This window comes from Sarcophilus harrisii, chromosome 3 (genome assembly GCF_902635505.1).
Source record: "Sarcophilus harrisii chromosome 3, mSarHar1.11, whole genome shotgun sequence".
NCBI lineage: Eukaryota > Metazoa > Chordata > Mammalia > Dasyuromorphia > Dasyuridae > Sarcophilus > Sarcophilus harrisii.
In genome coordinates, this window is record NC_045428.1 from 494,720,336 (window position 1) to 494,747,922 (window position 27,587).

Consider the following 27,587-nt stretch of genomic DNA (forward strand, 5'->3'; position numbering starts at 1 on the left):
AAATCAAAGAAAATCTTTTTGGAAAAAGAAAAGAAAAACAACTAAAATAAAAATTACAATTAGGAATTGGCTTTGGGGTAAAAACATAAATAAAATAGAAAAAACCATAAGGCCATTTGATTTTAATGAAAGGGAAACCTAACTTCCCAATCTTGAAAATCTGGGAGGGAGAGATGGAGAGAGAGAGAGAGAGAAGAGAGAGGAGAGAGAGGAGAGAGAGAGAGAGAGAGAGAGAGAGAGAGAGAGAGAGAGAGAGAGCGCGAACATACCAAATGAATAAAAATTCACATGGATTCTGTTTATATATTCTTTATCTTATTCCCATTCTCCCTTATCTGTAATTTAGGAATGATGTTTGTCCTACCTATTTCAGGAGTCTATGAAGAACAATTTCTAAATTGTGAAATAGTATATACAAGTAAACCATTGCACCCTAACAATCATGTAATTTAAAGCCTTTTTCAGACTTTAAATACATTGTAGTTGACTGTGGAGGAATGGTGGAATTAATGTTATTTGTTTTTTCTTTAAAGAACTGATCTTGGAAAGTAGCTTTTGAACTTCTGGATGAATCTATTGACCAAGAGTTACCAGAAGCATCACGACCCAAATTATTTACTATTCTAAATATGAATAAAAAATATAGACTGAATTGGAAATAATCTCAAGAAGACACTAAAATTAAGAAGGACTAGAAAAGACTTCTTGAAGTAGGACTCAAGTTGAAGTTTGAAGGAAGCTAGAAAGAATAATATTTTAGGCATGGGAAAACAGAGAAAATGCCCATAGTAAGGAGACAGAGAATCTTGCTTATGAAACAGCCAAAAAGCCAGTGACACTAGATCATAGAGTGATTGGAAGGGATTAAGATGTAAGAAGACTGGAAAGGCAGGGAGGAGCCAAGTTGTGAAAGGCTCTAAAAGTGAAGCAGGAGACTTTATATTTGATCTTAGAAGAAACCCACTGGATTTTAGTTAGTTGTCTGGGGAGTGGGAAGAGTGTTAGAATATGATGAATTTAAAGTATCCATAAGATATCCAGTTTGATAAGTCCAACAGATATGAGAGTAGTGAGAGGAAGATTTTTTTTTTTTTTTTTTTTTTGGGTCTGGACAAATAGATTTGAGAATTTGAGAACCATTTGCAAGAGATCAAGAATGACAAAAAAAAAAAAAAAAAATCTAAGGGTTTAGAAGAATGTCCGGTTTTTTGAAGAAAATAAGTAGAAATGGATTAGGACATTTTTTGGAGGGGGCAATTGCTATTTAATACAAATGAGTCTTTCCCTAGAAATGACATTTTTTAAAATAAATTAAAGCTTTTTATTTTCAAAATATGTACATGGATAATTTTCAACATTCACCCTTGAAAAACCTTGTGTTCCAAATTTTTCCCCTTCCTTCCTCCCAACCCTCTCCCCAGACAGTAAGTAATCCACTATATGTTAAACATGTGCAATTCTTCTATACATGTTCCATAAATATTATGATGCACAAGAAAAATCAGATCAAAAAGGAAAAGAACAGGAGAAAGAAAATAAAATTCAAGCAAACAACACAAAAAGAGTGAAAATGCTATGTTGTGATCCATACTCATTTCCCACAGTCCTTTCTCTGGCTATAGATGGCTCTCTTCATCACAAGATTATTGGAACTAGCCTCATTGTTTTTTTGGAATCACCAAAATCACAAGAGCCAAGTCAGAATTGATCATCACATAATCTTGCTGTTGCTGTGTACAATAATCTCCCACTTCTGCTCATTTCACTCAGCATCAGTTCAAGTAAGTCTCTCCAGACCTCTCTGAAATCATCCTGCTGATTGTTTCTTACAGAACAATAATATTCCATAACATTCATATACTATAATTTATTCAGCCATTCTACAATTGATGGGCATCCATTCAGCTTCCAGTTTCTTGCCACTACAAAAAGGGCTGCCACAAACATTTTTGCACATGTGGGCCCCTTTCCCTCCTTTAAGATTTCTTTGGGATATAAACCCAGGAGAAACACTGCTGGGACAAAGGTATGCACAGTTTGATAGCTTTCTGAGCATAGTTCCTGATTGCTCTCCAGAATGGTTGGATCCATTCACAGTTTTCCACCAACAATGTATCAGTGTCCCAGTTTTCTCACATCCCCTCCAATATTCATTATTATTTTTTCCTGTCATTTTAGATCTGATAGGTATATAGTAGTACCTCAGAGTTGTCTTAATTTGCAAGAAACAGCAATCCTGAAAATACCTCCTTAACTATAACATACCATAAAAGTAGCGAAAGTATCATCCCTCATAAAAAAATGGAAAATCAATAAAAAGATGCTTTGCCTATTAAAGCAGTAATTTCTTTCCGTTCATTATTCCTGTATTTCTTAACTCAAAAAATTTGACTAGTATTGAAATTAAAACATTTTCTCCTTTCAACTATTTAACAACGAATTATATTTTTAAAGTAACTTAACTACCCACCATTTCAACCCACAAACTAAAAAAAAAAAAAAAAAAAAAACAAAACAAAACACTGAAATGCAAGATAATTTTTTTATCTTTAAAAGCATATTTAAATTATTCAATTTATAAAAATTCTAATGGCCTAATTCAAGATAAATTTTCTTTAAAAATAGTACTATATAGAAGCATTAAAGAAAGGACTTTTAACAGTATGGAACCTAGTCATTTCTATTGACACCTGATTTTCTAGAACTAACCAAAGCAATTATGTATGAAGTGAGGAAAGCTAAAGCTGTGGTTCTGACCAGGCCCATGCCATTAATATAAACAGGCACTGTGTCAATACATGTGTGCACCTCTTACGTTCCAACTGGAGTCAAAGCCCTGCAAACTTTCTCAACAAAGACCCTATTGGGTACAAAAGAATTAGTCTTCTTCAGACTACAAATAACAGAGTAAAAGTCTTCTTTAGACCCAAGCATAAAGCAACACCCTGAGTGAAGCGTGTTCCTCTGGACAATATACAAGCTGTAAGGATAAACTGAGACAGCATGACCCAGATTCTGCAAACACTTTAAAAAGGGGTTCTGGATTTATTCAGGAGAATGGCATTCTCTATTAAGAAGAAAGATGGGCAGAACAGAAAGAGGGAAAACTAGGTTAAAAGAGAAATGTTTAAAGCTCAGAAAAAATAAAAAGAAAGAAACAAAAATATGGAAAGACAGCCCCCTTGTTGTTTGCTTGTTTTCTGGTTGAAGAGGACCACTCATGGCCCAATCCCAGTAACACTGGGTACCAAAGTTTTAACAAACTCTGTTTTCCAACCTTCTTTAAACAGCTTGGTGGCCATCTGCTCCCTTAGGACTCACTATATTGTGTCAGACTTGTGAAGAACCTGAGAGGTCTTGACCCTGCTGCAGATCAGAACCTCTAGAGATCTGGTGGCCTCAAGCTCTCCAGCAGCAACTACCACATGCCGCGGTGCCGGGCTCTAAATGAGTTGGGGTTTTGGTTTTCATGTGTAAAGCCATCAGGTGACTTGCCCAGGGTCACACATCCTGATTTGAAGTCAGATCCTCCTGACTCCAGGGGCTGGTGTTCTGTCTACTGCCTCTGGCCCTCTGTATGAGTTTTAAATAAAGCTATTGACAAAAACTACATTTCGGGGTACTGAACTTGTATGCCATTTTCATCAGTTATCTAAATGAAGGCACCGATGTCATACCTATGAAATTTGTAGATACAAAACTGGAAGACAGAACTAATGCACATGTTAATAAAATTAGGATCCAAAAAGAGCAGGAACAACGGGCAAATCTAACAAGATTATTATTGTTTTTGGCTGAGGTAATAGGGGTTAAGTGACTTGCCCAGGTCACACAGCTAGGAAGTGTTAAGTGTCTGAGGCCAGATTTGCACTCAGGTCCTCCTTCAGGGCTGGTTCTGTAACCACTGCATCATCTAGCTGCTCCATAACAAGATTACATTTAAGAAGGACAAAAGTAAAAACATGTACTTAGATTTAAAACAATTAGCCTATGTAAGTATGAGGAGAGTTGATTTAAAGAGTAGATCACATGAGATGATTCAGGTCAGTTCCAATGATCTTGTGATAAGAGAGTCATCTACACCCAGAGAGAGGACCATGGACTGAGTGAAGATCACAACATAGCATTCTCACTCTTTTTGGTGTTTGCTTGAATGTTATTTTTTTTCTCATTTTTTTTTCCTGGTTTGATTTGATTTCTCTTGTGCAACAAGATAATTGTATAAATCTGTATGCATATATTGGATTTAACATCTATTTCTACCATGTTTAACATGTATTGGATTACTTGCTATCTGGGGGAGGGAGTTGGGGCAAGGGGAGGAAATTGGAACACAAGGTTCTGCAAATGTTAATGTTGAAGAGTTATCCATGTAAATGTTTTGAAAAATAAAAAGCTTTAATAAAGAAAATAAATAAATAAAAGAATAGATGACATGAAAAAACATTCAGAGATATCAGTAAATCAACTATGAGATAAGACCAAAAAAGTGACAGCCTGAATTTGAGCTCTCAGATTTTCTGACTCGAAGTTCAGTGGCAGCACAAGTCAAGATGATTGTCAACAGTGAGGGACGCCATGGGTGACTTTGGCATCTCCAATGTCCGGTTCAAAAGTAGAAAAAGCAACAAGAAGCACTGCAGAGATCTACTTATGTGGGAAATAAAGGAATCAGAATGGAGAAGCATCTACCCTGAGAGCATCAATGCAGAGAGAAACGTTACTAATTTTGTCAAAGGAGGAGGAAGAAATAAATGGCCACCCAGCCAACAAACCTTTATTAAGCTCCAACTACATGCCAGGCACCGGGCTTAGCACAAAGGATACAAAGGAAGACTTAAAAACAAACAAACAAACAAACAAAAAACCCTGTCCCTGACTTCAAGGAACTCATAATCTAATAGGGTACCATCTCCCCATCTCTCCTGCCTTTTGTGGCCAAACTCCCGGAGAAGGCTATCGGTAATAAATGTCTCTACTTTCTCTCCTCCCCGTTTTCTTAATTCTCTACAGTCTGACTTTTGAACCCATCATTCTAGTGAAACTGCTTTTTCCAAAGTTACCAATGATCTCTTAATTGACAAATTTAATAGCCTCTTCATAATCCTTACCAAGTAAACTAGTAAAGAGGAAGAAAAGAAGGCTCAAGATAGAACCCTGGGGATTATCTACAATTAATGATATAATCTGGGTGAAGAACCAGCAAAAGGGACTGAGAAGAAATGGTTAAATAGGGAGGAGAGGAACTAGAAAAAGCTAACATCACAAAAAAAAAAAAAAAAAAAAAAAAAGCCTCAAGGAGAAGAGGATAATTAAAGGCTAAAAGGGTCTCTAGATGGATGGAATAACAGAGTGAATGGATAGATCAAATAAAGATTTTTTTGAGAATGGGGAAGCCATGGACATGCTTGTAGTCAGTAGGGAAGGGACAGGAGACAGTCAGAAAAGATGTGACAGAGGAGATTTTTAGGGAGAATCTTCTCTTGGAGAAGCTAAGACAGACTGGGATCACTTAAATATTTTGATGGGTTTGTCTTGGTCAAGATAAGGGCTAGCTCTTCAGAAGTCAAGAAAAGAGGCCAGAAGCAGGATATAGCGGTAATGGAGAATTCTTCAGGATCTCCTGCCAAAAGCAGAGAAGCTAACAATTTCATTTAATTTAATGATCATATCATCCTTCAAAAGGCAGCGGAATAAAAAGGAGAAAATTTAATTTTGGATCAGATTCTCACCAATTAAGAGAGTATGAACTATGAATACTTCATTAAGAAGAATGATAGATTACAGAAGAAAGCTGGGTGAAGTATGACATATTGTCTAGAATTTTGGAGAATAAATTTTAAAGGGTTGAAAAGATTCGTAAACAACAGTAGATTATAATCCTAATAAAGGAGAAGTCAGCTCAGATTGGATAGGAAGCTCACAAATATGAAATTCTGAAAATGCAAAGAAAAAATTTGGATGAGAAAGAAAAAAAAGGAGATAACGTGGAGATCTGGGGAATTCACCAACCAGTGGAGATATAAAAAGTATATACAAAAGATAGAATTAAGATTGATAACAGAAGATGAAAAGAAAAACCTAATACTCCTAAAAAAAAAAAAAAAGTTCAGAATAGGCTGATAAAATAATCAAAGAAAGTTTAAAAACATCAGAAAGATGTTTTAAAAGAAATTATATTATAGGAAAAGAAGAATAAAAAATAAAGGATAAGACAGCTAGAATGCTAACAAGCAATATAAGAGAGAAAGGAGAACTGTTCAATTCTAATTTTCCTTTTTATTTCTCTGTAGAGTGAAATGATCATGACCAGAAATGAAATGACCAGAAAAGGCAGAAGTGGTTAATATGGAGCTGATAGCAAAGATAAATAAAGAGAGATACTTGCTGATTATGAGAAGCTCAACTTGGCCCAGATGAACTAGAATCTAGGGTACTGACATTATTGGGAAGTATGATTGCAGTAACATTTAAAATATGGTGAAAAACAAGAACTCTAAGACTAGAGAAAGGCTAATATTATGATGTTCAAAAAGGGAAGAGAATAGAATCTGCAAATTAAGAGATCCTGACCTTAACTTGAATTCACAGAAATTTCTAAAGTATATTCTTTTTTAAAATGTCTGACAAACAAGTAAAAAAAAAGTTGTGAGGAAAAAAAATGCACAAGAGCAAATCCCAAGCTGTCAAAGGATATAGAAAAACAGGTTTTAGAAGAAGAAATGAAAAGGAACTCTCCTTTCTCAAATTCATCCTTTATGTTACTCTCAAGTTGATAGCCCTAAATCAGAGACCTGATCACACTGCAGATTTTCAAGAAGTTCCAATTACTGAGTAAACCCTCCCAAACAGCTTTTATTTATCCAGATTATATTTATATTAAAATTTTAAATGGCTTAGTATTATTATGAAAATAGTTTTGATCTTATAAATTCCTTGAAAGGATTTCAGGAATTTCCCAGGGGTCCAAAGATCACATTTTGAAAGCCACTCCACTAAACCATTTATACCATTTGCAATTTGCACTAATGAGAATATATCTCAAGGATGTCAATGACAAAGATAGGTTGCACATGTAAGAAAACAGATGATGTCATATCATATAACAAGATATGATCAAAATGGATATAGTATTTAAACATAAAGGATAATACCATAAGAAAACTAGGGAAGCATGGGAAAATCTACCTGTCAGATCTATAGACAAGAGAATAGTTTCTGACTAAACAAGAAAAAAAGATGATCACAGGAAATAAAATGGATAATTTTTATTACATGAAATTTAAAAGTTTTTGCACAATGTTAATGTAGCCAAAAGCAAGAAATTGGGGAAAAATGTTTACAGCAGATTTCTCTGATAAAAGTCTCATTTCTCAAATATGTAGATAACTGAGTCAAATTTATAAAAATGAGATATTCCACAAATGATAAATAGTCAAAGAATTTGAACAAGTAGTTTTCAGAAGAAATCAAAGACATCTATAGTCATATGAAAAAATGTTCTAAATCTAAAATGTTCTAAAATTGATTAGGGACATACAAATCAAAAGAATTTTGGGAACCACTTTAGACTTATCAATCTGGCTACTATGACAGAAAAGGAAAATGGCTGGAGGGGAAAGGGTAGGGGGAAGGGGGAAGGATGTTTTCTGATTGATAAGAGAATGACTGACCAAACTGTGACAAATTAAATAAAGGAGTTAATATGCCATAAGAAGTGAAGAATTAATTCAGAAAAACATGGGGAAAATAATAGAATTTCATAGTTGGGAAGAACATTATAGAATATCCAGGTAAACCGTACCAGCAAAAGAATCCTTCTACAGCACACTTACTAGGTTGCCATCCAGCTTTAACATGAAGGGCTGAGAAGAGATTACATGTTCTGCCACGGCAGCCCATTCTACTTTGGGAGAGTGTAGATTGCTCCCAAGTTTTTCCTTGAGTCCAGCCTAAATTATCTTTCTGAACCTTCCATCCCCTGTTCTCAGTCTTAGCCTTGAAAGTCAAAAATCTCAAGTTTATTCTTTCTTCTCTCTATGTGTTTAAGTATGTGACAAGCTATTACGTTTTCCTTCTTGGGGCATCTCTTCGCCCAACTAAAGATTTTGCCTTAACTGATCTGATCTTCATTTGAAACAAATTCAAGGGCCTTCATGAGCTTGGTTGCCATTCTCTGGATACTATTCAGTTTATTAATAAATTTTGGAAGCCAGATACAAAGCCAATATTCTAGACATTTTTTGACCATGTTATTATATAGTAGGATCATTACCTCCTTGGTCTTTTAATGCACACCAAATGAAATCTACCCTTTTTGACTGCCATATCACTCTTGATTTACACTGAGCTTAAAAATCGCATAACATTACTATATCTTTTTCCAAAAAATTTCTAACCATGTCTTATTTTTTTTTTTGTAGTTGTGAGAGTTTGTTGTTGTTGCTGTTGTTTTGTTTTTAACCAGGCTTAAGAGTTTTCCTTTGAGTTTTTAAATGTTGGATGATATCTGATCCAATCATCTACCTTTTTTAGATGACTGTCATCTAATGTATTAGCTACTCATTACGTTTATGTCATCTGTAAATATGATCAGCATATCATCTATGCTTTTATCCAAGTCACTTAATAGGATGTTCAAAAGACATATGTCCAAGTACAAATTCCCTGAACATTTCCTTTCAAAATTACACTGTAGTATTAATGATTAACTCTGTCCCAATGGTTTCTAAACTTTGTGGTCATACATACTTTCTACTTAAAAAAAAAAAAAATTTGATCAGAGACCATCAATACATGAATAATAGTTAATTTGTAAGTCATACATAGGTATTGCTATACTTATATATTCTATTCTTTATAAAGCATACATAACTATGGAATTTAAGAGAAATTAGAAAAAATGCTAAAATTATTTTGGAATACTTTTATTTTTCATGGTATAAAAAACTTTGTTACCACTGAAAGTTTGTTACTATTTTTAGTGAGAACAATGTGATTAAGTTTCATAATATATGTTTTTACATATTTTAGTTCCGTTTTGATATGAGAATGAAGAACAGCTAAAAAGCTGGTTTAGTTAGACTTAGAATGCAGGAAGGAGAATAATATAAAATTGACTGAACATGAAAAGATAGAAAAAGAAACTCCATTTAAAACACCTAGAGAATGTATAAAATATCTGGGAATTCACCCAGCAAGATATAAAAGAACTGTATAAATACAAATTACAAAATGCTACGGTAAATAATCAGAGAGATACCAATTGTTAATGTTTGGGCAAAATGCCAAACTATATGATATATAATATATAAATACAAAATTTATTTATTCAGTACTACACCAAACTGCCAAAGAATAATTTTAGAGACCTAGAAAAATAACAAAATTTAACTGGAAGAATAAAAGGTAAAAAAAATCTCAAAAGAAAATCATTAAAAAAAAAAAAAAAAGACAGAAGGCGATCTAGCAGTACAAGATCTCAAATTATATTACAAAGTAATAATCATCAAAATACTTGGTGTTGGTGAGCAAATGAGGTGAGCAGTATACTGCTGCATAGCACAAAGACCCCAATTATTGAGGCAAGGACTTATTGTTTGGCAAAAACTGCTAGGAAACTGGAGAGTGACCTGGCAGAAGCTATGCTTATTCTAATGGTGCCTTGGGGCAGCTTATTGGCATAATAGATAAAAGTGCTAGGCCTGGAGTCAAGAAAGAGTTCAAATCCAGCCTCAGATGTGCTCTAGCTGTGTGATCCTGGGCAAGTCACTTAACCCAGTTTGCCTCAGTTTCTTCATCTGTAAAATGAGCTGGAGAAGGAAATGGCCACTCAAGTATTCAAGTATTTATGCCAAGAAAACCCCAAATGAGATCAGGAAGAGTCAGTTATGACTGAAGCAACTAAACAACCACATCAATAGTTTCTTAGGTCTCATCCTGGACTTATCTGCTATATGAAACTGTTGATTACTTCTGTCCCCCAGAACACTCTCTCCTTCATGGTTGTTATTTTTGGTGAGACTCTTTTCCCCTGGTTCTCTACCTACCTTTCTGGAGTTGCCTTTGCTGACTCATCACCCACACCATGCTCTCTGACGTGGACATCCTCCAAGATTCTACCTTGGGCTTTCTTTTTCTTCTGCCTCTACATTCTCTCTCTTGGTCTAATGTCTGCCTCTATTAGTTTAGTTAACAGCTCTATGCAGATGATTCAGGGAGACAAGTACATATAAACACACATATAAGTGCACATATTACATGCAGAGAGAAATGCCCAATTATAGATAGCTTCATAGCATCAATTTCTTCCTTGAGCTTTCATCTCCCATCACTACTTGCCTATCAGACAGTTCAAAATGGATACCGCGGAGATATCTTAGATTATTTGATAGATCCCAAACTGAACTTACTCTTATTCCCTCTAATCCCTTTCTTCTTTCTGTTGAAGCAATCGCCATTGTAACTCCAGTTATAATCTCAGCATTCTATTAGAATTCTTGCCCTCCCTTACCCCACATATCCACTCAGTTAACTAAATCTTGGTGTTTCTGCCTCCCAGTGTCCCCTGCATCAGGCCTCTTGTCGTCACTCACAGAATTACTCCCACAGTCTCACCGCCTTGTTTTGGATTGTCTTGTTCTCTCAAGTCTCTCTACCACCCCAATCTACCTTGTACTCTGCTGCCAAAATTTTTTCTTAAACTCAGATCTGATCATGTGACTTCCCTCACTTAAATCTAGTAACTTTCTACTACTTATAGGATAAAATACAAGCCCCTCTATTTAGCCTTTAAAGCTAAATTCCTCAATGGAATTATTTATCTCTATTTTCAGAAACTCATTCTTGAAAACTGACTTTTCAATTTCAGCTGACTTCTCCTGCAGAATTTTGTTCCATGGAATTCGACCTATTCTTGCTCTGAATACTCAGTTCTGCTCTCTTGATATCTGGGGATGTAAGTCCGATCATTCCCAGCTTTCTTCACCTTCTCTGTAACAAATTATAAGAGAGAATGGTCAGTCACTTCCCTTGCAAATATCATTTTTATCCCAGTAACTAGTTGCAACTTTTCATTTTTATAATCTTATTCAGAATGAAATTTCCCTTCATTAAATCCTTTACCTTTTGAAGGATGAAAATATTAAAAAGCCAAGTCAAGAAAATATTTGCGGCTATGCTTTTAGAAAAAGTTCCAGCAAAGTCCCCATAATTTTTCTATCAAGCTTCTGCTCTATTATCTATTCTGATCGGGTTTTTTTCTCTATCTGTGCAGATGGAACACTGTATTCTTTGATGACTAAGTCTCTTCTTTTTTGTCTATATTGATCTTAACTTAAACACTATCTCTACTATGCCTTCCCCTTCTGGATCCTGGATTTTTTTAAGTAGAACTTCTTAAATTACAATACTATATAGGATGATTTATATGGAATTGCAGATATTTTAGTAAGCAGAACCAAGAAAAATATATGACTATAACAATAAAATCTGCAAAAACACAAAATTGAACTCTTGGTAACTACAAGGATCAACTTCTGGCCCTGGAGAAGACTTGAGAAAATGTACCTCAATCCCTTCACTGAAAAAGCAGAGGGACTATGGCTCTGAAATATTGCATAAAACATTAGATATGGCCAATGTTTAGTTTTAAATCTTCAATTACAAGGCATGGTTAGCTAGGTAGGAGAAAGGGGAAAAACATCTGGAAATTAATGTGATGTAAAAACAAAATATTCAGCAATATATATTTTTAAATACACATAATTCTATATCCCTATGCCTATTTTTATACCTCCAATATTTTTGTTTTGTTTTTTTAAATAAGGTATAACTTATCCAAAATCCCATGCATACCAATCACAGGCTTATCAATAACACAAAATTTTACTTTCTTGAATTAACACCTCTAGTTCCTCCTGCTCATTGCCTGTATGTTATGCATTAGTACCTTAGACATTTAAGGTCATATTTTTCACTCCAGGTTCCATTCTTGAATTTTGTGTCCTCTAAATTTGGGTGTTTTGACTGTTGTTTTCTTTCCTACAATGCAGCTATTATTATGATTAGTCAATTTATGAAGTATTTATGAATCACTTAGTATGTGTTTAAAGGTTGGGGACACAGTGAAAGACAAAAAACATAGTCCTTGACTTCAAAGAACTCATGCTTTAATAAATACAACATGCTTAATAGGAAAGACTGGGGAAAAGCCTTCTACAGAGTCCTACTAAGAAGTCAGAAGGCGGAAATGAGGTAAGAGAGGATTCCAAACATGGAGGAAAGTTGGTGAAAAAGCACAACTATGGGTAGTCATGTACAAGGAACTCCAAGGTTAACAAATATGGCTAGATGCGAGAGTATATGAGAGTATACTCTAAGAAGACTGGAAAAGGAAGAAGGGAGCAGATTAAGATAAGCTTTAAAATTAAAAAAAAAAATTCTGAATCTGCTCCTGGAAGTACCAGTATTATACTATTGGAGTTTACTGGGGAGGTAGAAGTGCAGTAGAGGAATCTGAAATACAGTAATAGGGTCAGAACTCTACTGGCAGAACTGGCAGCTGGTGAATAAATGGGAGTGGGGAGAGAATTAAGACTGGGACCCCAACTGTACAAGGGAGGAGGGCCGGCTGCAGTAGGGCAGGTATGGAAATGGAAAGAAAGGCCTACGGATAGATAAAAGATGATGAGAAGATAGAAATGAAAAAATTTGGTCCTGGATGAGATATGTGCCAAAAGAAGGGTAGAAGATAGACCAAAAAATATATAGATAGTAGCCTAAAGTATAAGACCTTTCATTTAGTCCTATTATAAATATTTTAATATTTTAGCTTGTTAAGATATTTGTTTTTACTTTGCCATACAAACTGTTAGTTTTTCCAGTTTTATTTCTAAAATGACTAGGTTATAAGCCTGGATAACTAAGAGAATGGTGGTTCTTCCATAGTAATAGAAAAGTTTCATAGAAAGAGAGATTTAGAAAGGAAAGATAACAAATTCTCTGTTCTTGACATGTGGAGTCTGAGATGCTTAAAGGACATTTAGTTAAAGATGTTCAAAAAGTAGCTGATGATACAAGACAGAAGACAAGAAGGGAGGTTATGACCAGATAGACAGATGTTGAGATCATCTGCATAGAGATAACAACTGAATCCATGAGAGCTGAAAAGATTATCTCATGGGATAATACTGAGGAACAAGAGACGAGGGTTCAAGACAGAACACTATAAGACTCCTACATTTAATTAGTTTGACACGGCTGGAGACCCAAAGAAGACTGAGAGGGAGTGAACAGACAGATAGGAGAACGAGGAGAGAACTTAAAGGAAATAATATTCAGGGAAAAAGGGTGATTGCAATGATAAAGCTGCAGAGAAGTCAAGGAGGAAAAGAACCAACAACAGACTACAAAACCTGACAACTAAAAGATCTCTGGTGAGGGCAGTGAAGACAACTGGATCGAGTCAAGATGTTCTTGAAGAGTGAGAGAGACACAAGTGTTTGTGGACAGCAGGGATGGAGCCAGATGGAGATTGGGAATGAATGGGAAGGGACTAAGGGAGCATTAGCTTACCAAGAGAAGAGTCATGTCTTCATGTCAGAAAAGGGTGAAGGAGGATATAGTGGGAGGAAAGAGGAAGATATCTGAGTGATGTGAGGTGAAGGGGAAGGGCCAACAGAAAGGTCTTGGTAAATGGCATTACATTTTTTTTGGGGGGAAGGGGCAAATTATAAAGAGTTCTTAGCTGAAAAGGTGGGAGGGAGAGGGTGCTATGGGAGGCCTGAGGAGAGATGAAAAATTTTGAAACAACCTTTGTGGTAAATGGAACAGTAAAGAGATTGGGACACGCAAGGATTGCCTTGTCGCAGTATGAACCCACATGAGATTTGTCACATAAATATGTGCTAGACCGTTAGCACAATTTAATGCTTGGCAAATATGTACCAGCACTTTCCTTTAGAGTTTTTAACCCTTTTGATTAGATTTACAAGATACTGGACAAATATATTATCAGCCATTTTCTTCAGAAGACTGTTAATCCTATATATTTAATCTAAGATCCAGAAATCCAAATTCTATAGTCAAATACTATCTTCTTAACCAGCTGTTTATTTCCTAAACAACATTCACCTGTATGGACTGATAGCAACATAGAATAAAGCCATCTGACTCCAAAGGAAGAATATGCCCAATGATTATAATAACATCAACAAAATCAGCAATAAAATGAAGGCAATTCAGAAAAATTGTAATGATCAATAGTGATCATCTCTCTTGATGAAGTGTTTCTTTGTTGATAGAGAGTTGGGGTGTGATGGGCAAGAAATTTGCATATGCTTTCAAATATGATTGCTCTGTTGGCTGGTTTTAATGAATTTTCTTTAGCAAAGGAAAATTCAAGGGAGAAAGCATATGGGGCATTTCTCAATATGCAAAAAACAAAATTTATCAATTAATTTAAAAATTAAAAAAAAATAGGCCATGCCAATTCAATTTCATTATTTTTATTTTTTGTTTTTGTTTTTGCTAAGGCAATTGGGATTAAGTGATTTGTCTGGGGTCACACAGCTAGGAAGTGTTAAGTGTCTGAGGCCACATTTGAACTCAGGTCCTCCTGATTTCAGGGCTGGTGCTCTATCCACTGTGTCACTTAGCTACCCCTATTGTTTTGTTTTTAAAAAAACAGAAAAATAAAAAGAAATAAAATATAAATGGAATTTTAAAATCTGTTTTATTGCTACTGAATAAACTTCATTTGCTACTAAAGAAAACAATCTCAGGGTTCTAAAGGACTATACATTCAATACATTAAGTGATATGACAGTTGATAAGGCTAATGCAATTCTGGGGTTGCATTTAAAAAAAAGTTTCCAAAAATAAAAACCATAGACCTCCACCACATATGAAATACCATGTTCAGTTCTGCATGCCACCCTTTAAAAAAGGACATTAACACATACTATCTGTGTCACCCCCCATTTAACCTCACATGCTCTAAGATAGTTCTTTAAGTGTTATTTGTAGGCCAGACCAGGTGCCTATCTGTATTTTTTTAGGAAGTTTCCTCTGTTAGAAATTCCTAATATTCATGAAATCAGTAATGAAGGTGACCAGAAATGTTAAGGTAAAGAAAAACCACAGGGGTACCGAATAGTTGTTTTCAACTTTCAACTTGTTTTCAAATATCTAAAAGATTGTCCTTATGGAAGAACAATTAGACTTACCATGCATATGTCATAAAAAAAAAAAAAATAGAGCTAGAACAAGTGGCAGGAGTTAGTTGAAAAGAAGCCAATCTGGGCTTAATGCAAGGAAAAGTATTCAATATTGCAACTATCTCAATGTAAAATAGATTGTCTAGGGATGTCTTCTAGGAAAAATTGAAAGATTACCTATTCTGCCATGTATCAGAAGAAATTATTTTTCAAGTACAGTGTAATTTAAAGATGGTCACTGAGATTCCTTCCAACTCAGACACTGTGTTTCACCTTCACATATTCTAGGTTTCTGTTAAGTACTCTCCATCTCATTTTTATTTTCCCTCTTTCTTCCCTCTGTGGCTTTTGCCCATTCTGACCACTGTATTTAGACAAGATTCTCAGCCTTTACTCATCTCCCAATCCACAAGAAGTCCCTCCCCTTTCATGGCCAATTCAGATGTCACATCTTCCACAAAACCTTTTTCCTTTCTTTCCTACTCTCTACCCTTCAAAATAAATAAAACCAATTGCTTTCTCTTCAGAATTTTCATAGTACTTTTTTCTGGCTTTCCTTTGATCGGTCCTACCTTGTTGATACTTGATAGTACTATCTTGTACTATGATTCTTGTACTATCTTTTTCCCACCTCCTTCCTTGGTCACCTTAATTCAAGAAAATTCCTGGGGGCAAGGGATCATTAATTGTCCAATGATTTTCCTGCTCTCATTCTTGATGGATGGTTAATTTTTTTCCTGGTCATAAATATCTTGGATAACAAATCTTTTACTTCGCTCCTTAAATGAAAATTATCATTGGTATTTCATCGTAGTCTGCTTATTTCTACCATGTCTTTTTCACTGCCCTTCAGGTTGTTTGTATTATTCCATTTCACAGTATCACTTTCAAGTTACAATGACAATTTTCTGTATCTTAAAAAAGTAAACACTTGGAATACTCTTCATAGAAAACTGGCTTTTCTGTGGCTGTGCTTTAAACTTCAGCTACACAATTACTGCCAACCAAAACAATAATACCAGAATGGGAACTATCTCCTAGAGACCATTCTGAGAGCCGACATTTAGAGAGAATAATTTCCAACTTCCTTGGGTTTAAAAAAAAAGTTTCCATCATTTTCAAAACATACGCATAGCTTCTCAGTGTTTGCAAGAACATTTCTTCAGGGAACAACCTACATTTAGGCTTTCTCCTAAGTAACCTTTTTTTTTTCTTTCTAATATGGGAATTTCTTCATTTCATCTTTGGGAACAGGATTAAAATCACCTTAAGATAAAAGAAAATAAGCCATTTTAAAACATTATTAAAATGAGCATATTAATAATTTTCTTTGATAACTCCATGAAAATTATTAAGTGTTTGGTAAACCATAAAACACTATATCAATAAAAATATTGTTTGTTATGTCCTTACTAAAAACAAGTAATTGATTTTAATCATTTTTCTTGTCATTTATATTTCTTGTAATCGATTTTAATCATTTTTCTTCTCAATTATCATTCTTGTCAATTATTCTCAAAGTCTTGTCTATCTCTTTACCACATCTTTTCAAAATATTTCTTCACTTCTCTTCTTACTCCCACAACTAAGGTTCTATTATCATTTAATATCTTTACATTAACCTGTAATTCAAAGTATATTTCATTATAAAATGGGCTTGGATAAATCAGATTCAATTATTAATTGCTCCCACTCAACAACCTTCAATGGATCCCCATTGCTTATTAGATAAAGTCCATACTACTTATGTGGGAATTTGAAGTTCTTCATAATCTGTTCTCTAACTAAAAAACTCTCAGACTACTATTCACTTTTCAAGCACTATCTCAAAAATCACTTACTACATGTCTATACTGACAATCCTAACCTCAAAGGGATCTATTTTCTCCTCTAACTTACTACAGTAATTATTTTCTATATAAATCATTTCAGAATTAACCATATATTACCTTGTGACACCTCTTTTGTTATTATTTTTTTAAATCCATTATTGCTATTTACTTTATGTTTATATCTTTGTGGAGCAAACTGGACTATATGCTTTTGGAGGTCAGGAGTCACTTTTAACATAATAATAACTCCTGAATTTTAAACAAGTAAAATTCTAGGCATTTGCTAAAATTCTCTATTTTCTAATAATTTCATTTTTCAAAAGATTAGTCTGTAATTTCATTATTTTATGTTCTTCTCTACTATTACAAAGTGCAATTCCTCCATGACTTTTTTCAAAGTTTTTGTCCATGTCAATCTGTAAATCTTCCATAAGACAGCCATGTTGGAAGTCTTCCTCTGAATCTTTTAATATTAAAATATTTCCAAAATAATCAGCATTTCTTTTACTGTTGATAGTTGTTGCTCTTTACATTTTTCTTTCTTAATTTAAAATAATTTCTTTCTTATGTCTAAAGAACACAGGCTAATTCCATTAAAATATTATATATCCATGTTACATTTAAATTTTTAAGTTTTCCAATCCAATACTTGACAATCTGCTTTGATCTGATAGCACCTGAAATATTTAGGAAAGCTAAGATTTGTAATTAGTTTAACCTGTTCAAAAAGTGGGAAACCAGCCCTGTTTCAGAGAAACACTTGATAAAGTCTTCAAAATAGTCTAAGATTAAATTTATTTGCAAATACTGTACTTTTATTTAAATAAAAGCTAAAATTTTCCTTTCCCCTTTTGCGTGATTTTCATATATCCTCTTCAGAATTTTTTGTGTTATAGGGCACAACAATTAACCAGGCAATCCACTAAAGAGTCAAAGCAGAATAATACTTTCAGTTTTTAAAATTTATAATTGTCATTCTTTTGCCTCTGAATTCATCATAATGAACGCACATTTCATAGCTCTCATTCTCTCTCTAGAGAAAATAGCTTACCATTTGTCATCCAGGTCTGGTTTTTCCAAACCTAAACTTTTCTATCCCCTCAAACTGTTGCTTAAGTATTTAAAGAATAATGGCTTCTAAGGTCTGGAAATGATGTAAGGGATCCTCAAGCCCAATACCTCTCCCATTCTAGAAATGAGAAAACTAAGGGCCAGAAAGAGCACATGGCTCACCAAATCACAGGGCTTTTAGGCCCAGAGGCAGGTCCTGAATCAATATCACTAGCAGTACCCTGCTCTTTTTACTCCATACATCTGCAAACATCAAGGCAAATTAAGTCTTCTTAATCCTCTTTGGAGAGAAATACATGAACTCTGTTGGGACAACAGAGTTCATGGGAAAGCTTGGTTCAGAAATCTAGCTGCTACTCTCCTCCATCATTTGTTTCCAGATCTACCCCCTTCCTTCTGAAGCTCGAGCTTTAACTGGCAACAATGATGAAAAGATTACCTAAAGGTTTGTGCCCAGAAAGCCATCCTCTCTAGTAGTGTCAGTTACTGACATTAGGATCACTTGACTGCAAATCTGATAATCTCTTCTAAATCCTGATTCCACTTGGCCTCTTGCTTCTCTGAAGCTTTTGTCGGCTGAGCTCAGCCCAGCCCTCTGAGGGGCCTCCTCCACACCACTGGCTCCTGATTCTCTTCCACCTCCCTGACTCCAGCTTCCTCAGGCTCCTTGCCTCAATCATCATCTACCTCCTGCCATGGTGATGGGGTATCCTGGATTTTCTTCCCTCTATATACTTTCCCTATATTATCTCGGAAACTTCCCACCGATTCAATTATCATCTCTATATAAACTGCCAAGCCTCTGCTAAATCCTCCCTTCTGTAAGAAATTTTTTCCCAGGCCTTCTTCATGCTAGTTAGTACATTCCCTCTGAGATAACCTCCCATGAATACTGTATATATGTAAAAACAGCTTTGAAAGCTATAAGAACTATGATCAATACAATGTGATTTGTTTTTATTTTTAATTTTTGGAATTTTTTTTATTTTTATCAATGGGATAGGGGGTGATCAGAGAAAATAGATTTCTGTTCATTCAAAAATAAGAAAGTGGGCTATATACAGGAGCTGAATGTTACATGGTCTTTCAGATGGGGTCACTGCACTATAGGTTTTACTTATTGTACTTTGTCACAATGGATCTCTCACAGAATATGAATAATTTAAAACACATCAATAAAAGTTTTAAAAATTTATCCTACACATATTGTTTGTACATTTTTGATGCATGCTGTCTTCTCTATTAGATTGTAAGCTCTTTGAGGGCAAGGACTGTTTTTGCTTTTCTTTGTTTCTCCAGAACTTAGCACAATACCCAACAAATTCTTGTTCATTTTCTCTGTCTCTGGCATTCTCCCGCTCTCCCTTCATAAGGCTCTGTCTCTCTCTTTATGCTTCATGTCAGAAGTGAGACAAGAGCTCATACTTGAAGGAAATAAGGGAATCTGAGGAAGGAGGCCAGGCATCCTGAAGGAGAGCTGGACTTGATCTCTAGGGAAAGGAGGTGAAATTCTTGTTTAATTGAAATATTTATTACTTGTTTGGTGAAAGCAACTTCACTTCTCAGAAGCTGTTTCCTCTCCTGTAACAAGAATAATAATAGTGCTCTCTAGGATAGTTGTGTGAATTAAATAAGCTATTGTGTGTAACATACTTTGCAAACTTAAACATAACAAAACAGCTGATTTTTATGTAATGTTTAGTTTTGTTATTAAGAAGAGACAAGGAGAGGGGATGTGTCCAATTGAGGACAGCCCTCAAAGGCAAGGAGATGGCTTAATGAACTAGTGAGGAGGCCAGTCTTTTTTTTTTTTTTTTCCTCCTCCTATTTCTTTTTTTTTTATTTTTATTTTTTTTATTTAATAGCCTTTTATTTACAGGATATATACATGGGTAACTTTACAGCATTAACAATTGCCAAAGCTCTTGTTCCAATTTTTCACCTCTTACCCCCCACCCCCTCCCCTAGATGGCAGGATGACCAGTAGATGTTAAATATATTAAAATATAACTTAGATACACAATAAGTATACATGACCAAAACGTTATTTTGCTGTACAAAAAGAATCAGACTCTGAAATACTGTACAATTAGCTTGTGAAGGAAATCCAAAATGCAGGCGGGCAAAAATATAGGGATTGGGAATTCAATGTAATGGTTTTTAGTCATCTCCCAGAGTTCTTTTTCTGGGCATAGCTGGTTCAGTTCATTACTGCTCCATTAGAAATGATTTGGTTGATCTCGTTGCTGAGGATGGCCTGGTCCATCAGAACTGGTCATCATATAGTATTGTTGTTGAAGTATATAATGATCTCCCGGTCCTGCTCATTTCACTCAGCATCAGTTCGTGTAAGTCTCTCCAGGCCTTTCTGAAATCATCCTGTTGGTCATTTCTTACAGAACAGTAATATTCCATAATATTCATATACCACAATTTATTCAGCCATTCTCCAACTGATGGACATCCATTCAGTTTCCAGTTTTTAGCCACTACAAAAAGGGCTGCCACAAACATTCGTGCACATACAGGTCCCTTTCCCTTCTTTAGTATCTCTTTGGGATATAATCCCAGTAGTAACACTGCTGGATCAAAGGGTATGCACAGTTTGATAACTTTTTGAGCATAGTTCCAAACTACTCGAGGAGGCCAGTCTTAACTGTAATGTCAAATTCAGGATCAAAATCAGTCTGGAAAGGTGGGTGACAATGAGGCTGTACAGAGTTTGAAATGCCAGCGTAGGCTTCACTCCATCTCCACACAGATATCTCATCTACATCTTAAATTCAATGTGTCAAAATTCAATTCCTCATCATCCCCCTAACCTGACATCGCCAGGTGTCTTTATTTCTGTGGAGGGTAACATCATCATTCCAGTAACCCAAGTTTGCCATTTCAATTCATCCTTTATTCTTTCCTTTCACTCATTCTCTAAATCAACTAATTGTCAGGTATCGCCACAACAGCTGCTATTATCTGTCCCCTTTGCTCCACCTATATGACTTTCCCCTTAGTTCAGTCTCTTTCCTCTTCTTGACTAAACTATTTCAATAACTTCTTAATTGGTCTTTCTGATTTCAATCTCTCTTTACTTCAGTTCATCCTCTACCCAACAGCAAATTAATATTTCCAAGATAGAGTCTGACTATGATGTTCTTTTGCTCAGAGAATTTCAAAGGTTACCTACTACCTCTAGGACAAAATGCAAACTTATCAGTCTGAAAGACTTAATCTGGCTCCCACCTATCTTTCTAAACTAATTTCATATTACTCACCTTCAAACAATCCAATGCTCTAGACAAACAAGCTACTGTTTTCTGAACTTGACATGTTTATCTTTTGCACAGGCTATGTATTAGGCTTGGAATGCACTCCTATTAGATTTCCTAGGTTCCTTTGCTATATCAACTTCTTCAACATTCTTTTAAAAAAATATTATTATTTATTTTTAGAATTATTTTCTTTTTAAATTGAGTTCCAAATTCTCCCCCTCCCTCCCACCTTCTTCCCCACTCACTGACAAGGCAAGCAATGTGATATCAATTAACCATGTGAAATGATGCAAAGTATATCTTCTCAATCTTGAAGCCATTTCTTCCATTCTCACCCACAGCAAGTTGACCCTATTTTTTTGCATATACACAGTTGTTACTTTGCACTGATAGAAACACAATAGCAGTGTTCTATCACTGTTCTATACTTGCTGTAACCAAGATCCCCAATTCTCTAAATGCTAGACCTATTCCATACAGGACAGGCATAGTGTTTCACCCTAGTAGTTTCTTTCCACCGTTTTCCAAGGCTTTCCAGACTTTTCTGAATTTATCTGGCAAAACTTGTTCAGGTACTTTTGGATTACAATGAGCATATGCAACAGGTTAACACAAATAATAACTACCTTAAGCTGTTAATTGTGAGAAATTTTTGAAATCAAATTTGAAAACACCGTTTCTTCTCGTCTCTTCTATAACTGCTAATCAAATATCAGAGGCTTTCTGCCTATTTTTTCTATATATGACTTGGTCTGTGAAGGTACTCACTCCTTTGTTTCAGCAACTTCCTCATCAGCTGGAAGGTCAATATGTATGTCTAGTTTATCAACACATAAATATTGATCAGACATTCCAATTGGACAGTGAGCTGGTCACACAGCTAGGAAGTATTAAGTGTTTGAGACCATATTTGAACTCAGGTCCTCCTGACTTCAGGGCTGGTGCGCTATCTACTGCACCACCTAGCCACCGCTACAGAAGTGTTTTAATGATGACCTCCGAAACTTTGAAAAAAGGCTCATATTTTTAATAGCAATATTTTATCAGTGATAATAAACAGCTGAAAAATTGTGGAATATCTATGTCTCCAAATATACAAAACTAAAGATCACGGAAAAGATAATGGAAAATTGCATGATGGGCATGCATAGATAGGCTAAGAAAACTTACAGATACACCTGGAAAAACAAGAAAATGAAAATATATGACTAGAAAAAAACAGACATCAGTCCTAATGAAGGATTGAGTGATGACCAAAATGCTCCACTAGCACCAATGTAATGTCAACAGATGTAGAAGAAGGTTCCCACTACTCTTGGGGGAGCTTGGGGTGGGCTGACAGCAGGATAAGGACCAGAACTGCACAGGATAAACAGGGATTGAGGAGATGAGATCTAACCAATGTTGAGGTCACAGATCCATCACAGTATCAAAGAAGGGACTTCCATCACCCACGGGCACCAATGCCTGTCACATATTAATAAAAGGTCTTCATGAACTGCTCTATCACCTTCTGATGATGAGCCAGAACGTGAGAAATGTCTTGTTGCACTGAGGAGCCAACTGAAATGACCTAACATGAGTTTGTAGTGAATTCACTCAGTAATTTCATGATTTTCTCCAGCTCCAATTGACAGGAGTGAAGAAGGCAATGGCAGGAGCAATCCAAGGTTGGATTTGAGCAAGATGTGACAAGTCAGAACAAGGAGACAGGGGGTTCTAGAGCAGAAGACAGTGTATAGTTTGAAATGGATCAACAAAGGGTCAATACAAGAAACGGAAGACATATCTGAGGAAGTAATTTGATGTTGAAGGAATGGAAAATTTTGTAGAGATAAAAATTAGGAAAGACAAAATGAAAAAATATTTTGAACAAAAGAAAAGAATTTGTAGTTCATGAATGTGGAAGTGGTCATCTTGTGGATGATAGCAAGATCAAAACTACGACATCTCTGTGTGTAGCTCAAGTGGAGTTGAGGAGAAAGTCATGAAAATTAGTGGCCTGGAAAATTAGGATATTTGAGGAAATATCAATATGTATGCTGAATTCTCCCAGTATGTGTGATAAAAAAGAAGCTTATGAGTTACGCATTAAACATACTAAGAAAGGCTATAAATCACAGCTACCAGAATGCTGACTGATTTAATTAATGTGGACTGAACCTCAAAAGAGAAGATGGTGGTAGAAGGGGAGTCTGGAAGAGCAACTGGGAGGCAAGGAGACATCTCCCAATACAGCCTTAAGGGGGATGGGTTTGGATTTTGGGAAGGTATGATTGAAAGCGCAATCACTGCTAGAAAGGGTAACTAAGGTCTGGTTCCACGGCACAGCCACCTGAACAGTGGAGAAGATGTTGAGAAAGACAGTCTGATAGTAGGTGATTGAGTCTGATCCTGGGAGGACCACAGAGACGCTAGAGAAAGTCCTAGAATAAAGATAGAAGCCAGAAACCTGGAGGCACTAAACAAGGTCCTGAGGCAAAGAGTCGTTGCTTCTAGTTCTGTTTTTGCCTTCTGGGACCAAAAAGAACAAGTTTAATCATTCCCTTCTTGCACCTAACATCCCCTCATATACTTAAAGACAGCTATCAAGCGCCTTCCTGAATATTCTTTACCAAGCTAAATATTCCTAATTACTTCAACAGATCTTTTAATGACATGGAGTCATCAGCCTTCACCATCTGAATTGGTAACCTTAAAACATTCTCCACTTTATTAATGGTCTTCCTGAAATGTGGCAACTCAATACTCTAGATATGATCTGTGTAAAGCAATGTACAGTAGTCCTATCATGTCCTTATTCCTACATATTCCATGCACATTCCTACACATTCTCTTACTACCACATCCTAATATCAAATTTGTTTTGTTTTTTCCTGTCATCACACTAATGACCCATACCAAGCTTACAATTCATCAAAACCTCCATATTTTTTCCCCATGCAATATTGCTTAACCATGTCTGTATCATTTTGGTACTTGTAAAGTTGATTTTTTTTTTTTTAAACCAAAGCATAAGACATCATTACCTTTAGTTCTATTACATTTCACATTAGTAGTTTAGCTCAATGTTCTATCCTGTCATGCCCTTTTTGGATTTTGGTTCCACCATCCACACTGTTAGCTATTTTTCCCAGCTTTTCCCTCTTTGCAGATATGAAAGCTACACTATCTATATCTTTATCCAAGTCACCAGGAAAAACGTTAAAATGTCCAAAACCAAAGTCATCATCTTTTCTTCAACCCAGCTCCTCATAAAGACTTATTTCTTCTAAATGGTACCATCATTTTCCTAGTCCTTTAAGCTCAAAACCATAAACTTTATCTCTAATTCCTGTTTCTTCTTCCCCCTTGAAATCTGCCAACTCCTTTCAATTTTATCTACTTCTTGTCATTCTTGTCTCTTATTTTCCACATACACACAGACACTAATTCAACTCAAACAGTATTATCCCAAATAACAAGCTTAAGGCACATCTTGAAAAGCCTTTCCAACTGAGTCTGTGACTACTATTGCTTCAGTCTGCTTCCTCTCTAATCCATCCCATATATGTTTGCCAGACTAAACCAGTTATTATTATTCATCATTATCATTCAACCAAGTCTAAATTCCTTAGTCTGACATTCAAGGATTCTTAAAGCCCAGCACCAAACAATATTTCTATACTTAATAATTATTCATCCAAGCTAGAAAACTTTCTTATCTCTACTTCCTTGCTCATTTGGTTCTCTACACCTAGAAAGTCCAGTCTCATCTCTCTTACCTCATTTAACTATTACCCCTATTTCAAAGATCAGTTTAAATTCCATTTCATTTGGGAAATATTTCCTAGATCTCTTGATTTTCAGATCTCACATAGCAATTTGTCCCTTTCTCATGCACTTATATTCTAATTTATATCATAGTTATTTGTGTATTTCTTAACTTCCTGCAAGATTACAAGTTTCTTTAAGGTAGGAATTATGTTTTGTTTACTTATTATCCCCCAGTGCCTGTCACAGTACTCTGTACAAAGCAGGTGTTAAATAAATATTTTAATAATCAAATTTATTGAATGATCCAATTTACTTCTTACATTAAATATATTTTTAAATGCTTTAATAGGAAACACTTCTCATACTACTCTAGGAGATTCAAAGAATAGAGAGGTAAGAATTCAACATATTTATGTGCAAATAGATTAGTCTGAATAGGAATTATAAGACTTCTAACTACAGAATACATGAGCAAAGTCAATGCTAAATATCATGGGATGCTAACAAAACAAGCATTATTCAATTGTCATTTGCTTTGTTTTGATAATATATGCAATAAGATGACAAAGCACGTGTTCCTGTGTTCATAATGCTCACTAAGGTGTGTTTTGGCAGGTGAGAAGCCTAGGGCTGGTTGCCAACAACCACTAGAAGTGTGTAATTACACACCAGCATGTGTCCTGGAGCATCTTGTTGTGACTACTTTACTTTGTTTTAAATATTAACAAAGAAAAAACATTTAGAAACCTCTTACCCAAATCCCTGTGTCTGTAGAGATGCCAACCTTTAATTACCAATGATTGCTGCCTCCATGTTTGGTTTCTCAATGCAATAACTAAGGCCATAGAAATGTTCCTAATTAATTCAAAATGTTCCTAAGTTCAAAAACAAGAATGGGGAGGCAAAAATAAAAATTTTAAGTTCTGGTCAATGGATATAATAATAAAACTATACAATTTTCCAAGCACTCTCACATGTATTATCTTATTTGATCCTAACAATAATCCTGTTCAGAGTATTCAGAGCAGTTAAGTGAAATGCCCACAGTCAAATAACTAATAAATATTAAAATTAAAACTGAGCTCTTTGGCTTTATCTTTCTGGCTAGAAGGGAACCGTGCAATGGGACAAGAGCTTTCCTAAAATGAATGTTCCCCCAAGCCCAAACTAAAAGAGCCCAGGAAATATTTTTTGTATTGCAATTTCACAAATTTTAACCAGATAAACAGGATCAAGTTGTGAGGTGAATTACCTTAACAGTGGTTATAAAGACACACACACACACACACACACACACACACAAAATAAAAATACTAAAGAAATATCTCAATGCCCATTTCTGCCATTACTAGGCTAGTCATGAAAAACCATGGCAGAGAAGAAGTGAACAGATTTGGGGGGAGAGATAGGTAAACAGATCTTTAAATCAACATTCTGAGCATTATACCAAGTGAGCAACATGAGGAAATACAGAGAAGAGGTGACTCTGAGAAAGTTTATCATTTCAGTCAAAATTCTAAGCAAAAAAGGAAGACATTGGCTTAACTCGGGAAGTTTAAGTTATGTAACCTTTTACTTTTAGTGAGTTTAGGGAGTACCTTTTACTTTCTCACAAGATGAGAAGTTAAAATAAAAACTGATCAGCTTATTCCTTCTTCCCCTTCTACCCCCAGAATATTACTAATTATCACTAGGCTAGATAGAAAAGAGTTTTGCACGTTCCTTAACTGTACAGTGACATGATTATAATAAAAAAGACCTTTTCTCCAAAAGAGTCCTTCCTTACTTCAATCCCCCTAACAAACTTGCCCCTCCTCTATGCTTCCTACAAAAGGTAGCACCACCTAACTCCACTCAAATATTTATTGAGTAGCTACAAGACATTGTAGTAGAAAGTGTGGAAATATGAGGTAGAAAATCTACTTTCAAAGGGTTTAAATTAGAGCTGCCAGGGACATTGTTTAAATGAAGAAACAACAACAATAGTTAGGGGTCTTTTTTCTTTCCTACTTAAATATTCCCTACTTTTTGCAAAAAATAATCTCTTGAATTTGTGCAGAAACCAAATCCCAGAAAATGGTCAATTCTCACCCCCGCACACACACAAACATTTGGAAGAGTAATTTTAAAGTTACTTCTTTTTTGTGAATGATACCCCCCATAATAGAAATGTTGTCTGGATTTTTACAGAGAAGCTACTGAAAATATATCAAGGCAGTAAAAATAAAATACAGATGATATATTATTTTTAATCACTGTTGGAGGATAGTTTTGTTGGACAATTAGATGAGCAAAATTTGAATTGGGGGGAAAAAGGGAAGATTGCCCATAAACCAAAATATGTAAATTTATCTTTCAGGTTTAAATCCATCTCCACTAGAGGAATTATGTTGATTCCAGTCTCTCTAGTAGTTTTTACCTTTCTGCTTCAACCTCCACCT

General features: G+C 35.3%; 1 protein-coding gene across 10 annotated transcripts in view; it reads right to left on the minus strand.

The window, feature by feature from the left end:
- The window catches only part of SIK3 (SIK family kinase 3), a 263,061-nt gene that overhangs the window by 66,553 nt on the left and 168,921 nt on the right, over nucleotides 1-27,587 (minus strand). Inside the window, exons 5-6 of one of the 10 annotated variants that reach the window (XR_004233221.1) lie at nucleotides 10,858-10,992; nucleotides 9,833-10,200 (exon numbers count right to left, since the gene is read on the minus strand). The exons of 8 other annotated variants lie outside the window; for them this stretch is intronic. The gene's annotated coding sequence lies outside the window, so the exon portion shown is untranslated. Of the gene's footprint in view, nucleotides 1-9,832; nucleotides 10,201-10,857; nucleotides 10,993-27,587 lie in introns of those variants that run through there. One more of the 10 variants, XR_004233220.1, reaches the window with a different exon arrangement.